Source organism: Leuresthes tenuis, unplaced genomic scaffold (assembly GCF_036924035.1).
Source record: "Leuresthes tenuis unplaced genomic scaffold, fLeuTen1.0.hap1 SCAF_2, whole genome shotgun sequence".
Taxonomy (NCBI): domain Eukaryota; kingdom Metazoa; phylum Chordata; class Actinopteri; order Atheriniformes; family Atherinopsidae; genus Leuresthes; species Leuresthes tenuis.
This window is the reverse complement of record NW_027325356.1, coordinates 33,741,436-33,755,347: the sequence shown is the minus strand read 5'-3', so window position 1 is coordinate 33,755,347 and position 13,912 is coordinate 33,741,436.

The window sequence follows — 13,912 nt, the reverse complement described above, 5'->3', positions numbered from 1 at the left end:
AAAGAGACTTCCTAAAAACAAATACAGATCTGGTACTGCTTTCCCTCCCTTCACTTTTGGCTTCTTCAATACTTCCCTCCTCAACCTTTCCCATTTGGAGTTCCATAAAAAATAAAAGATGGATCGTTCCAGGTCTAAAATAATTTCTTTTTAGAATAAATAAATTAATAAAGTTTTGTCTAGCAGGTCAAATATGTGCAAAATACAATCAACAGGGCAATCTAAGACCAAAACGAAGATGATTCCCTAAGCCAGTGTATCTTTTTCAACATATTTGTTTGGATTTCATTATTTCATTATTGTGTAGATTTCATTGAACTAAATTAATGTTAAGGGAAACGATTCTGCTCAGTGACAACAGAGGTTTTTACCAAATGGACTGAAATATTTCCATGTGCACAAGCAGATGCACTCTCAGTAGCAAAAGCACGGGTAAAATAAATCATTTCTAGATTTGAAATTCCTGAAAAGATCTTCAGTGATAATTTGACACACTTTGTAAACAACGTCATCTCACTGATGGCAAAGAACTTAAAATAGACCTTAGAAACCACTGTGCATATCATCCACAATCAGCAGGTTTCGTGGAGAGACACAATGGAATAATTAAGTCAAGACTGAAAAAAATCATGGAAGAAATGGGAAATATTGGGTTTACTGTTTACCATCCTAAAAATGCATCCTCCAACTAGCACAAGATGAACTCCATTTGAGAAAAGGTATGGAAGACCATTTGTACTCCCACAGTCAAAACACAGTCATCAACTGACATGATGAAGAAAAAAAGAAAAAGAGAAGAAACTTTAGCAGTATACAAATATTAACAAGTGGAGAGATCTCTTCTGTTTAGTCTGTTCCAGGTGAACCGGTGAAGGAATCTCTGAAGACAGTAAAACCTGGGGACTGGATCATCATCAAAGTGATAAAGAAAAAGAACTGGTCCAGCCCAATGGGGGGAAGGTCCATTTCAGGTACTACTTACATCACCCACAGCAGCTGAAGGACTTCTTGGATTCACTTATCACATTGTACCACGACCTTCAGAAGTAGGGAAAGATTATTTACCCACCATTGTTTTCTGAGGCAAAAGTCTGACTACAAAGGGGAATTCTCTCAACAGGAGGGGGTTCATCTCAACCTCAGTGAAGAAAACAACGGCTAACATGAGAACATAGGGTGTGACTAAAATAACCGTACAGAGTACCACCACTGTCCCCTTGACATAGAAAGTGCCACACTAGTAATAACATTTAATTAAACTTGGAGATAAATGGAGAAAATAATCTCATATACAATAGCTGAGACAGAAAAAACAAAAAACTTTTGAAGACACGATTAAAACAACATTTAGAACATACAATAAGCTTAAAAGGAGTGACAAAGCTGCGACTGCGAAGGCATAGAAGTCTAATTAAAAACAGTAGTAGGACAGACTTTTCTGAAATCTGAGTAAGCTCTGGGAATCAAATTTAGATAATGATCAGACTTGGCCTTTCTTATTTCTGCTGTACCTTTATTTCTAAGCTTCCTAAAAGCAAGGCAATGACCCGGGTCCCTCATATGCCCAGCTAGCATCCAAGGTTTATTTATTTTTTAAGTAAAGAAGACAGTTCTGACGAAAGCCAGGGACTAGACCTGTTCTAAGTTCTATACTTTTTAAAAGGGGCAGGTAATTCAACTATGGAATTAGAAGATTTATAAAAATGGTCAAGTGCTAGATCTTCATCTGGGATTTTAACAGTGTCATGAGTATAACTATTCAACAGATCAGTTAAAAAAAAATCCTGCTCATGGAGATGTTTCAGGATCTGGATACCAAGCGTGGACCTAATGTTTTCATTTTTGCAATTCTGATACAGGCTATTGAGCAGTGATAACTAACACCAAGTTCAGATACTGCGGATTTTCTACCTTTAATTTGTTAAGATTGAGCCAATCAGGGACAACCTTGAAGGATCTCTTAAGATTGGTTTTGTAGGATCAGTAATTACCTGAGAAAGGTTGATATTGGTACACACCTTTTTTAAATGATCAGAGGCAGAGTTCAACTTGTTTAAATTAAAATTGCCACACAGAGATTGGGTTTAGGCCACATGCACACAGAATGACATCAACAAATATAAGAAATATTAAACATTTACACATAGATTTTTGAATACATGTAGAGGAATGATAATTTGAAATGTGCTCATTGCGGAGTTATGATCAGTTGAGTAATGAACTATTCTGGGAAAGAGGTTCTATTCCCAGCATCATGATGGACACTCCTGATATAGAAGGTTTCGCTAACGCATTGGAATTGTTGTACTATTTTCATATGCATGTGCAATGAAGAATTGCTTGCTGCTGATAAATGCAAAGAAGAACAGCTTACACATAGATGCTCACATATAGGCTGCTGAATGCAATGAAGACCTGCTTATCCAGTAAAGTTCAATGTCAATGTGTAATATTCAATTAGGATTTGCAAAACAGTGAAGTTAAACAATGAATGGGTCCATAGTCGGTATGACAAGACTACAGGAATATTTACCTGGGTGTACGTTCAAACAAAGATGAGAAAATTGCGATAAATAATTGTTTGTTTGTTTGTTAGTATGTATTTGAATGTTATGTGTATAAACTATGTTGAGTTGTAGTTACTCAGTAGTGTCTCAGTGAAACAACCGACGGGGGAAGCCTTGCGGTGACAACAAAAGCAGTGTTTTACTGATCAGTCAAGTTGCTCCAGTGTACTCCATACAAACTGGTTGGTTACTGAAGGGATAGAAAATGGGGAATACTTGTTTTAAAGCAAACAAGGAATTAGATGGGAAAAATACATGTTTTAACGGGACCCAGACAATATTAAATACTCAGACAGATGGGAGAAGAAGTGTAGTTTTGTAGGAAATCACAAAATTATTACATAAAATTAGTGAAATCAATTGAAGAATGCCTTTCTGAAGAGCTGTTTACCACAGATGAGCAGCTTTGCGACCAAGCACATTGTAGATCGCTTTACTGCCAAAATGATCTAATTTAATGGATTGGTTTAGACATGCATAACAGCATTTTAAGAACAAAGAGAAACAAAAAGGAACAACGCTTCATGGTGGAAGGTGATGTATAAATAACTGTGTATATGATGAAGGAGAGACCATTTGAGCACCACAGCCATTTCGCAGCACAGGGACAGTAGTCCAAGTTAAAGGATCTCCCACGTGGTATCACCTGTCACACTGTGTCAAGGCATCAAAAGAAGAAAAAATCACCAAACTCAAGGACAAAGAGACGAAGACTCCGGTGAACGAAGAGAGAGGACTGACAAACCAGAAATACAAAAGGATGCTCGATATCAAAATCCAAAAGAAGAGGCTAACAATGCCACGAACACTTACGATGCTGGGAATGATGCCAGCAATGAACAGAGAAGAAGATTCAGTGTCATCAATCTGCAACACGTGCCTCTAATGAGGGGGTGAATATAGAATCCTCAATGATTACAACGTCTCTGGGAACTGTGACAACAACAAGGTTTAAACCATTTTGATATATATTGTAACCTATTGGCTAAGGAATAGTGCTGAAAATGAGGTAAATCTAATCCACCACTGTCCTTGGTCTTCTGTAGGGTTTTTAAACTAATACGTGGTGGTTTGTTTTTCCACAGAAATTTGGAGATGCATGAATCTAGTGACTTAAACCAAGTAGCAGATGGTTTTATGGGGATCATTGAGAACAAATAGTTAACTTTTGGTAGTATCATCATTTTAATGGTTGTAACTCTCCCCATAAGTGATATAGGTAAGGACTTCCAACGAGAGAGCTCGTCCTCTACTCTCTTTAATAATTGCACATAATTTAGCTTTGTTATCTCTGAGAGCCTGGAGGAAATGTTTATGCCTAAATATCTAATATTTCCTGACTGTAAAGTGATCGCAGGTATATTCTGGACCCTACAGTTAATGGGCAGAACTGTGGTCTTAGACCAGTTGATAGAGTAGTCACAAAGTGCAGAGAATTTATTTATGAGTGTGATCCTGTGAGTGAGAGACGTCTGTGAGCATAAAGACTTATTTTATGCTCAATATTTTGGGGTTGGATGCCTTTAATATTTCTATCTTGTCTGATAGCAGCTGCTAAAGGTTTGATGAAAATAGCAAAAAGTGAGGGAGAAAGTGGGCAACCCTGTCTTGTACCTCTCTGCAGACTGAAGCTTGGAGAAGTTTGATCATTTGTCCTGACACTTGCATTTGGGGAGCTATATAATATCCTTATCCAGTTGATGAAGTGTGACACAAACCCGAATTTGTTTAATGTTGCGAATAAAAATTTCCATTTCACTCCATCAAATGCTTTTTCTGCATCTAGAGAATCGATTATGGTTTCCAAGTTGTTGATGGTAGAATAGTCTATGAGAAAAAGCGGGTGAGAAAAGGTGCGAATGTCCAACCATACATGATCAAAAGCAGGAGTGGATGTGTTCGGCTACAAGAAGGTTTGAATGCCCGACCATAGTTTGTAAAAAGCGGGTAAGAAAAGGTTCGAATGCCCGAACATACACCATCAAAAGAGGGAGCGGAGGTGTTCCGCTGTAAGAAGGTGTGAATGTCTGACCGTAGTTGGTAAAAAGCGGGTAAGACAAGGTGCGAATGCCCGACAATGTATGATCAAAAGAGGGAGTGGAGGTGTTCAGCTGCAAGAAGGTGTGAATGTCCACCCATAATTCCTGAAAAATGGGTAAAAAAAAAAGTGCGAATGCCCAACCATACATCATCAAAAGCAGGAGTGGATGTGTTCGGCTACAAGAAGGTGTGAACTTCCAACCAAAGTTTGTAAAAAGCAGTTAAGAAAAGGTGCGAATATCCAACCAAACATAATCAAAAGCGGGAGAAGAGCTGTTCGACTGCAAGTAGGTGTGAATGTCAGATCATAATTTGCAAAAAGCTGATGAGAAAAGGTGAGAATTCCGGACTATACACCATCAAATGCGGGAGCGGAGTTGTTCGGCTGTGAGAAGGTGTGAATCTCCGACCATAATTGTTGAAAAATGGGTTAGAAAAGGTAAGAATGCCGGTCCATCCATCATCAAAAGCGAGAGAGGTGGTGTTCGGCTGCAAGTAGGTGTGAATGTCCAGCCATAATTACTCACAAACGGGTGAGAAAAGGTAGTATTGCCAGACCATACATGATCAAAACAGGGAAGCGGAGGTGGTTCAGCTGCAAGAAGGTGTGAATGTCCGACTAAAGTTCAAATATATCAACAAAAGCGGGAGGAGAGGTCTTCGGATGAGAGTGGTTGAGAATTTCCAACCATAATATATGAAATGCGGTGAAAAAAAAGGTGTGATAAAACACTAAAAGGTGGAGCGGAAGTGTTCGGCGTCAAGAAGGTGTGAATGTCCGACTATATTTGGTGAAAAGCAGGTGAAGCAAGGTCTGAATATCCAACCTTACATCATCAAAAGCGAGATCAGAGTTGTTTGGCTGCAAGAAGGCCATAGTTTGCCAAAAGCGGGTAAGGTGCGAATGACCAACTAAATATCAACAAAAGTGGGGGCGGAGGTCTTCGGATGCAAGTGGGTGTGAATATCCCACCATACAAGTATGGTGTAGAGGAAGCTGTGAATGTCCGACCATAGTTGGTAAAAAGCGGGTAAGAAAAGGTTAAAATACCCGACTATACACAATCAATAGAAGGGGGGGAATTGTTCGGCTACAAGGTGTGAAAGTCCGACCATGGTTTGTAAAAAGCGGGTAAGAAAACGTTTGAATCCCGAATATATACCATCAAAAGCGGAAGCGGAGGTGTTCGGCTGCAAGAAGGTGAGAACGTCCGACCAAAGTTTGTAAAAAGCAGTTAAGAAAAGGTTCGAATATCCAACCAAACATAATCAAAAGCTGGAGCAGAGCTGTTCGACTGCAATGCAAGTAGGTGTGAATGTCCACAACGTTGTTCTTTGTTGAAATCGATCTAGACATTGATAAATATGAAGGACAAAGCAGTTTCCACTTGGTTTGAGTGAAGGAATTCATTTTATACATAAAATCCCAAATCGTGCAGAACGTATGAAAAGAAGCTTATTGTCGGATTCCTCGTCCTTCAGTGTTGTACTTTCTTCTACTGCAAAATACAATGTTTTTCTTTGTTGAAGTCGATCTAGACATTGATAAATATGAAGGATAAAGCAGTTTTAACTTGGTTTGAGTGAATGAATTCATTTTATACATAAAATCCCAAATCATGCAGAACGTATGAAAAGAAGCTTATTCTCGGATTCCTGATCCTCCAGTGTTGCACTTTCCTATACTGCAAAATACAACGTTGTTTTTTTGTTGAAATCGATTTAGACATTGATAAATATGAAGGACAAAGCAGTTTCCACTTGGTTTGAGTGATGGAATTCATTTTATACATAAAATCCCAAATCATACAGAACGTATGATAATAAGCTTATTCTCGGATTCCTGATCCTTCAGTGTTGCTCTTTCTTTTATTGCAAAATCCAATGTTGTTCTTTGTTGAAGTCGATCTAGACATTGATAAATATGAAGTTAAAAGCAATTTTAACATAGTTTGAGTGAAGGAATTCATTTTGTAGTAAAATCCGAAATCGTGCAGAACTCATGAAAGTAAGCTTATTCTCGGATTCCTGAAACTTTAGATTTGCTCTTTCTTTTACTGCAAAGTCCAATGTTGTTTTTTTTTGTTTAAATCTTTCTAAACATTGATAAATATGAAGGACAATGCAGTTTTAACATAGTTTGAGTGAAGGAATTCATTTTATGCATAAAATCCCAAATCATGCAGAACGTATGAAAACAAGCTTATTCTCGGATTCCTGATCCTTCAGTGTTGCTCTTTCTTCTACTGCAAAATCCAATGTTGTTCTTTGTTGAAGTCGATCTAGACATTGATAAACATGAAGGACAAAGCAGTTTTCACTTGGTTTGAGTGAAGGAATTAATTTTATACATAAAATCAAATCATGCAGAAATCTATCTAGACATTGATAAATACCAGCCGAAAATCTCTGAAAGGCTTTCTTACCTTTTCTTACCCGCTTTTTACAAACTATAGTCAGACATTCACACCTTGCAGCTGAACCACATCCGCTCCCTGTTTTGATTATCTATGGTCTGGCAATACTACCTTTTCTTACCCGTATGTGAGTAATTATGGCTGGACATTCACACCTACTTGCAGCCGAACACCACCTCTCTCGCTTTTGATGATGTATGGACCGGCATTCTTACCTTCTCTAATACATTTTTCAACAATTATGGTCGGAGATTCACACCTACTCACAGCCGAACAACTCTGCTCCCGCATTTGATTGTGTATAGTCGGGCATTCTCACCCTTTCTCATCAGCTTTTTGCAAATTATGATCTTACATTCACACCTACTTGCAGTCGAACAGCTCTGCTCCCGCTTTTGATTATGTTTGCTTGGATATTCGAACCTTTTCTTACCCGCTGTTTACAAACTATGGTCGGACATTCAAACCTTATGTAGCCGAACACATCCACTCCTGCTTTTGATGATGTATGGTTGGGCATTCGAACCTACTTGTTGCCCGCTTTTCATTAATTAAGGGTGGACATTCACACCTTGTCGCAGCCAAACACCTCCGCTCCCTGTTTTGATCATGTATGGTTGGACATTTGCATCTTTTCTCACCCGCTTTTTGCAAACTATGGTCGGCCAGTCACAGCTTCCTCTCCACCATGGTGAGATATTCACACCCACTTGCATCCGAAGTCCTCCGCCCCCACTTTTGTTGATATTTAGTCGGTCATTCGCACCTTACCTGCTTATGGCAAACCATGGCCTTCTTGCAGCCAAACACCTCTGATCTCACTTTTGATGATGTAAGGTTGGGCTTTCAGACCTTGCTTCACCTGCTTTTCACCAAATATAGTCAGACATTCACACCTTCTTGCAGCCGAACACTTCCGCTCCACCTTTTAGTGTTCTATCACACCTTTTTTTTCACCGCATTTCATAGATTATGGTTGGAAATTCTCAACCACTCTCATCAGAAGACCTCTCCTCCCGCTTTTGTTAATATATTTGAACTTTATTTGGACATTCACACCTTCTTGCAGCTGAACCACCTCCGCTCCCTGTTTTGATCATGTATGGTCTGGCAATACTACCTTTTCTTACCCGTTTTTGAGTAATTATGGCTGGACATTCACACCTACTTGGAGACGAACAGCTCTGCTCCCGCTTTTGATTATGTTTAATTCGATATTCGAACCTTTTCTTAACTGCTTTTTATAAACTTTGGTCGGACATTCACACCTTCTTGCAGCCGAACACCTCCGTTTCCGCTTTTGATGGTATATATTCGGGCATTCAAACGTTTTCTTACCCGCTTTTTACAAACCATTGTTGGACTTTCACACCTTCTTGTAGCCGAACAATTCCCCCCCTTCTATTGATTGCGTACAGTTGGGTATTTTAACCTTTTCTTACCCGCTTTTTACCAACTATGGTCGGCCATTCACAGCTTCCTCTCCACCATACTTGTATGGTGGGATATTCACACCCACTTGCATCCGAAGACCTCCGCCCCCATTTTTGTTGATATTTAGTCGGTCATTCGCACCTTACCCGCTTTTGGCAAACCATGGCCATCTTGCAGCCAAACACCTCTGATCTCACTTTTGATGATGTAAGGTTGGGCATTCAGATCTTGCTTCACCTGCTTTTCACCAAATATAGTCGGACATTCACACCTTCTTGCAGCCGAACACTTCCGCTCCACCTTTTAGTGTTCTATCACACTTTTTTTCCCCCCGCATTTTATAGATTATGGTTGGAAATTCTCAACCACTCTCATCCAAAGACCTCTCCTCCCGCTTTTGTTAATATATTTGAACTTTAGTCGGACATTCACACCTACTTGCAGCCGAACACCACCTCTCTCGCTTTTGATGATGTATGGACCGGTATTCTTACCTTTTATAACACATTTTTCAGCAATTATGGTCGGAGATTCACACCTACTCACAGCCGAACAACTCCGCTCCCGCATTTGATGGTGTATAGTCGGGCATTCTCACCCTTTCTCATCAGCTTTTTGCAAATTATGATCTGACATTCACACCTACTTGCAGTCGAACAGCTCTGCTCCCGCTTTTGATTATGTTTGGATGGATATTCAAACCTTTTCTTAACTGCTTTTTAGAAACTTTGGTCGGACGTTCACACCTTCTTAGGGCCGAAAACCTCCGCTTCCGCTTTTGATGGTGTATATTCGGGCATACGAACCTTTTCTTACCCGTTTTTTACAAACCATGGTCGGACTTTCACACCTTCTCTTAGCTGAACAACTCCGCTCCCTCTTTTGATTGTGTACAGTCGGGTATTTTAACCTTTTCTTACCCGCTTTTTACCAACTATGGTCGGACATTCACACCTTCTTACAGCGGAACACCTCTTTTGATGGTGTATGTTCGGGCATTGGCACCTTGTCTTACCCATTTTTCAGTAATTATGGGTGGACATTCACACCTTCTTGCAGCTGAACACCTCGTCTCCTGCTTATGATCATGTGCGGTTTGATATTCGAAAATTTTCTTTCATGTTTTCTAGCAATTATCGATGGACATTCAGACCATCTTGCAGCTGAACACCTCCGCTCCCTCTTTTGATCATACATTGTCGGGCATTCGCACCTTGTCTTACCCGCTTTTTACAAACCATGGTCGGACTTTCACACCTTTTAGTAGCCGAACAACACCGCTCCCGCTATTGATTGTGTACAGTCGGGTATTTTAACCTTTTCTTACCCGCTCTTTACCAACTATGGTCGGACATTCACACCTTCTTACAGCGGAACAACTCCGCTGCCTGTTTTGATCATTTATGGTCTGGCAATACTATCTTTTCTTACCCGTTTGTGAGTAATTATGGCTGGAGATTCACAGCTTCTTGCAGCCGAACACCTCTTCTCCCGCTTTTGATGGTGAATGGTCCGGCATTCTTACCTTTTCTAACACATTTTTCAGCAATTATTGTCGGTCAGTCACATCCTTTCCCATTAGCTTTTTGCAAATTATGATCTGACATTCACACCTACTTGCAGTCGAACACCTTTGCTCCCGCTTTTGATTATGTTTTGTTGGATATTCGAACCTTTTCTTAACTGCGTTTTACAAACTTTGGTCGAACGTACACACCTTCTTGCAGCCGAACACCTCCGCTTCCGCTTTTGATGGTGTATATTCGGGCATTCGAACCTTTTCTTACCCGCTTATTACAAACCATGGTAGGACTTTCACACCTTCTTTTAGCCGAAAAACTCCGCTCCCGCTATTGATTGTGTACAGTCGGATATTTTAACCTTTTCTTACCCGCTTTTTTACCAACTACGGTCAGACATTCACACCTTCTTACAGCGGAACACCTCCGCTCCCTCTTTTGATGGTGTATGTTCGGGCATTCGAACCTTTTCTTACCCGCTTTTTACAAACTATGGTCGGGCATTCAAACCTTCTTGTAGCCGAACACATCCACTCCTGCTTTTGATCATGTATGGTTGGACATTCGCACCTTTTCTCACCCGCTTTTTCTCATAGACTATTCTACCAACAACAACTTGGAAACCATAATCGACTCTCTAGATGCAGAAAAAGCATTTGATGGAGTGAACTGGAAATTTTTATTCGCAACATTAAACAAATCCGGGTTTGTGTCACACTTCATCAACTGGATAAGGATATTATATAGCTCCCCAAATGCAAGTGTCAGGACAAATGATCAAACTTCTCCAAGCTTCAGTCTGCAGAGAGGTACAAGACAGGGTTGCCCACTTTCTCCCTCACTTTTTGCTATTTTCATCAAACCTTTAGCAGCTGCTATCAGACAAGATAGAAATATTAAAGGCATCCAACCCCAAAATATTGAGCATAAAATAAGTCTTTATGCTGATGATGTATTACTTTTCCTTCAGAACTCACAGACGTCTCTCACTCACACGATCACACTCATAAATAAATTCTCTGCACTTTGTGACTACTCTATCAACTGGTCTAAGACCACAGTTCTGCCCATTAACTGTAGGGTCCAGAATATACCTGCAATCACTTTACAGTCAGGAAATATTAGATATTTAGGCATAAACATTTCCTTAAGGCTCTCTCATTATTAAAGAGAGTAGAGGACGAGCTCTCTCGTTGGAAGTCCTTGCCTATATCACTTATGGGGAGAGTTACAACTATTAAAATGATGATACTACCAAAAGTTAACTATTTGTTCTCAATGATCCCCATAAAACCATCTGCTACTTGGTTTAAATCACTAGATTCATGCATCTCCAAATTTCTGTGGAAAAACAAACCACCACGTATTAGTTTAAAAACCCTACAGAAGACCAAGGACAGTGGTGGATTAGATTTACCTCATTTTCAGCACTATTCCTTAGCCAATAGGTTACAATATATATCAAAATGGTTTAAACCTTGTTGTTGTCACAGTTCCCAGAGACGTTGTAATCGTTGAGGATTCTATATTCACCCCCCCATTAGAGGCACGTGTTGCAGATTGATGACACCGAATCTTCTTCTCTGTTCACTGCTGGCATCATTCCCAGCATCGTAAGTGTTCGTGGCATTGTTAGCCTCTTCTTTTGGATCTTGATATCGAGCATCCTTTTGTATTTCTGGTTTGTCAGTCCTCTCTCTTCGTTCACCGGAGTCTTCGTCTCTTTGTCCTTGAGTTTGGTGATTTTTTCTTCTTTTGATGCCTTGACACAGTGTGACAGGTGATACCACGTGGGAGATCCTTTAACTTGGACTGCTGTCCCTGTGCTGCGAAATGGCTGTGGTGCTCAAATGGTCTCTCCTTCATCATATACACAGTTATTTATACATCACCTTCCACCATGAAGCGTTGTCCCTTTTTGTTTCTCTCTTTGTTCTTAAAATGCTGTTATGCATGTCTAAACCAATCCATTAAATTAGATAATTTTGGCAGTAAAGCGATCTACAATGTGCTTGGTCGCAAAGCTGCTCATCTGTGGTAAACAGCTCTTCAGAAAGGCATTCTTCAATTGATTTCACTAATTTTATGTAATAATTTTGTGATTTCCTACAAAACAACACTTCTTCTCCCATGTGTCTGAGTATTTAATATTGTCTGGGTCCCGTTAAAACATGTATTTTTCCCATCTAATTCCTTGTTTGCTTTAAAACAAGTATTCCCCATTTTCTATCCCTTCAGTAACCAACCAGTTTGTATGGAGTACACTGGAGCAACTTGACTGATCAGTAAAACACTGCTTTTGTTGTCACCGCAAGGCTTCCCCTGTCGGTTGTTTCACTGAGACACTACTGAGTAACTACAACTCAACACAGTTTATACACATAACATTCATATACATACTAACAAACAAACAAACAATTATTTATCGCAATTTTCTCATCTCTGTTTGAACGTACACCCAGGTAAATATTCCTGTAGTCTTGTCATACCGACTATGGACCCATTCATTGTTTAACTTCACTGTTTTGCAAATCCTAATTGAATATTACACATTGACATTGAACTTTACTGGATAAGCAGGTCTTCATTGCATTCAGCAGCCTATATGTGAGCATCTATGTGTAAGCTGTTCTTCTTTGCATTTATCAGCAGCAAGCAATTCTTCATTGCACATGCATATGAAAATAGTACAACAATTCCAATGCGTTAGCAAAACCTTCTATATCAGGAGTGTCCATCATGATGCTGGGAATAGAACCTCTTTCCCAGAATAGTTCATTACTCAACTGATCATAACTCCGCAATGAGCACATTTCAAAGTATCATTCCTCTACATGTATTCAAAAATCTATGTGTAAATGTTTAATATTTCTTATATTTGTTGATGTCATTCTGTGTGCATGTGGCCTAAACCCAATCTCTGTGTGGCAATTTTAATTTAAACAAGTTGAACTCTGCCTCCGATCATTTAAAAAAGGTGTGTACCAATATCAACCTTTCTCAGGTAATTACTGATCCTACAAAACCAATCTTAAGAGATCCTTCAAGGTTGTCCCTGATTGGCTCAATCTTAACAAATCAAAGGTAGAAAATCCGCAGTATCTGAACTTGGTGTTAGTTATCACTGCTCAATAGCCTGTATCAGAATTGCAAAAATGAAAACATTAGGTCCACGCTTGGTATCCAGATCCTGAAACATCTCCATGAGCAGGATTTTTTTTTAACTGATCTGTTGAATAGTTATACTCATGACACTGTTAAAATCCCAGACGAAGATCTAGCACTTGACCATTTTTGTAAATCTTCTAATTCCATAGTTGATAAACACACCCCTTTTAAAAAGTATAGAACTTAGAACAGGTCTAGTCCCTGGCTTTCGTCAGAACTGTCTTCTTTACTTAAAAAATAAATAAACCTTGGATGCTAGCTGGGCATATGAGGGACCCGGGTCATTACCTTGCTTTTAGGAAGCTTAGAAATAAAGGTACAGCAGAAATAAGAAAGGCCAAGTCTGATCATTATCTAAATTTGATTCCCAGAGCTTACTCAGATTTCAGAAAAGTCTGTCCTACTGCTCCTGTTTTTAATTAGACTTCTATGCCTTCGCAGTCGCAGCTTTGTCACTCCTTTTAAGCTTATTGTATGTTCTAAATGTTGTTTTAATCGTGTCTTCAAAAGTTTTTTGTTTTTTCTGTCTCAGCTATTGTATATGAGATTATTTTCTCCATTTATCTCCAAGTTTAAATAAATGTTATTACTAGTGTGGCACTTTCTATGTCAAGGGGACAGTGGTGGTACTCTGTATGGTTATTTTAGTCACACCCTATGTTCTCATGTTAGCCGTTGTTTTCTTCACTGAGGTTGAGATGAACCCCCTCCTGTTGAGAGAATTCCCCTTTGTAGTCAGACTTTTGCCTCAGAAAACAGTGGTGGG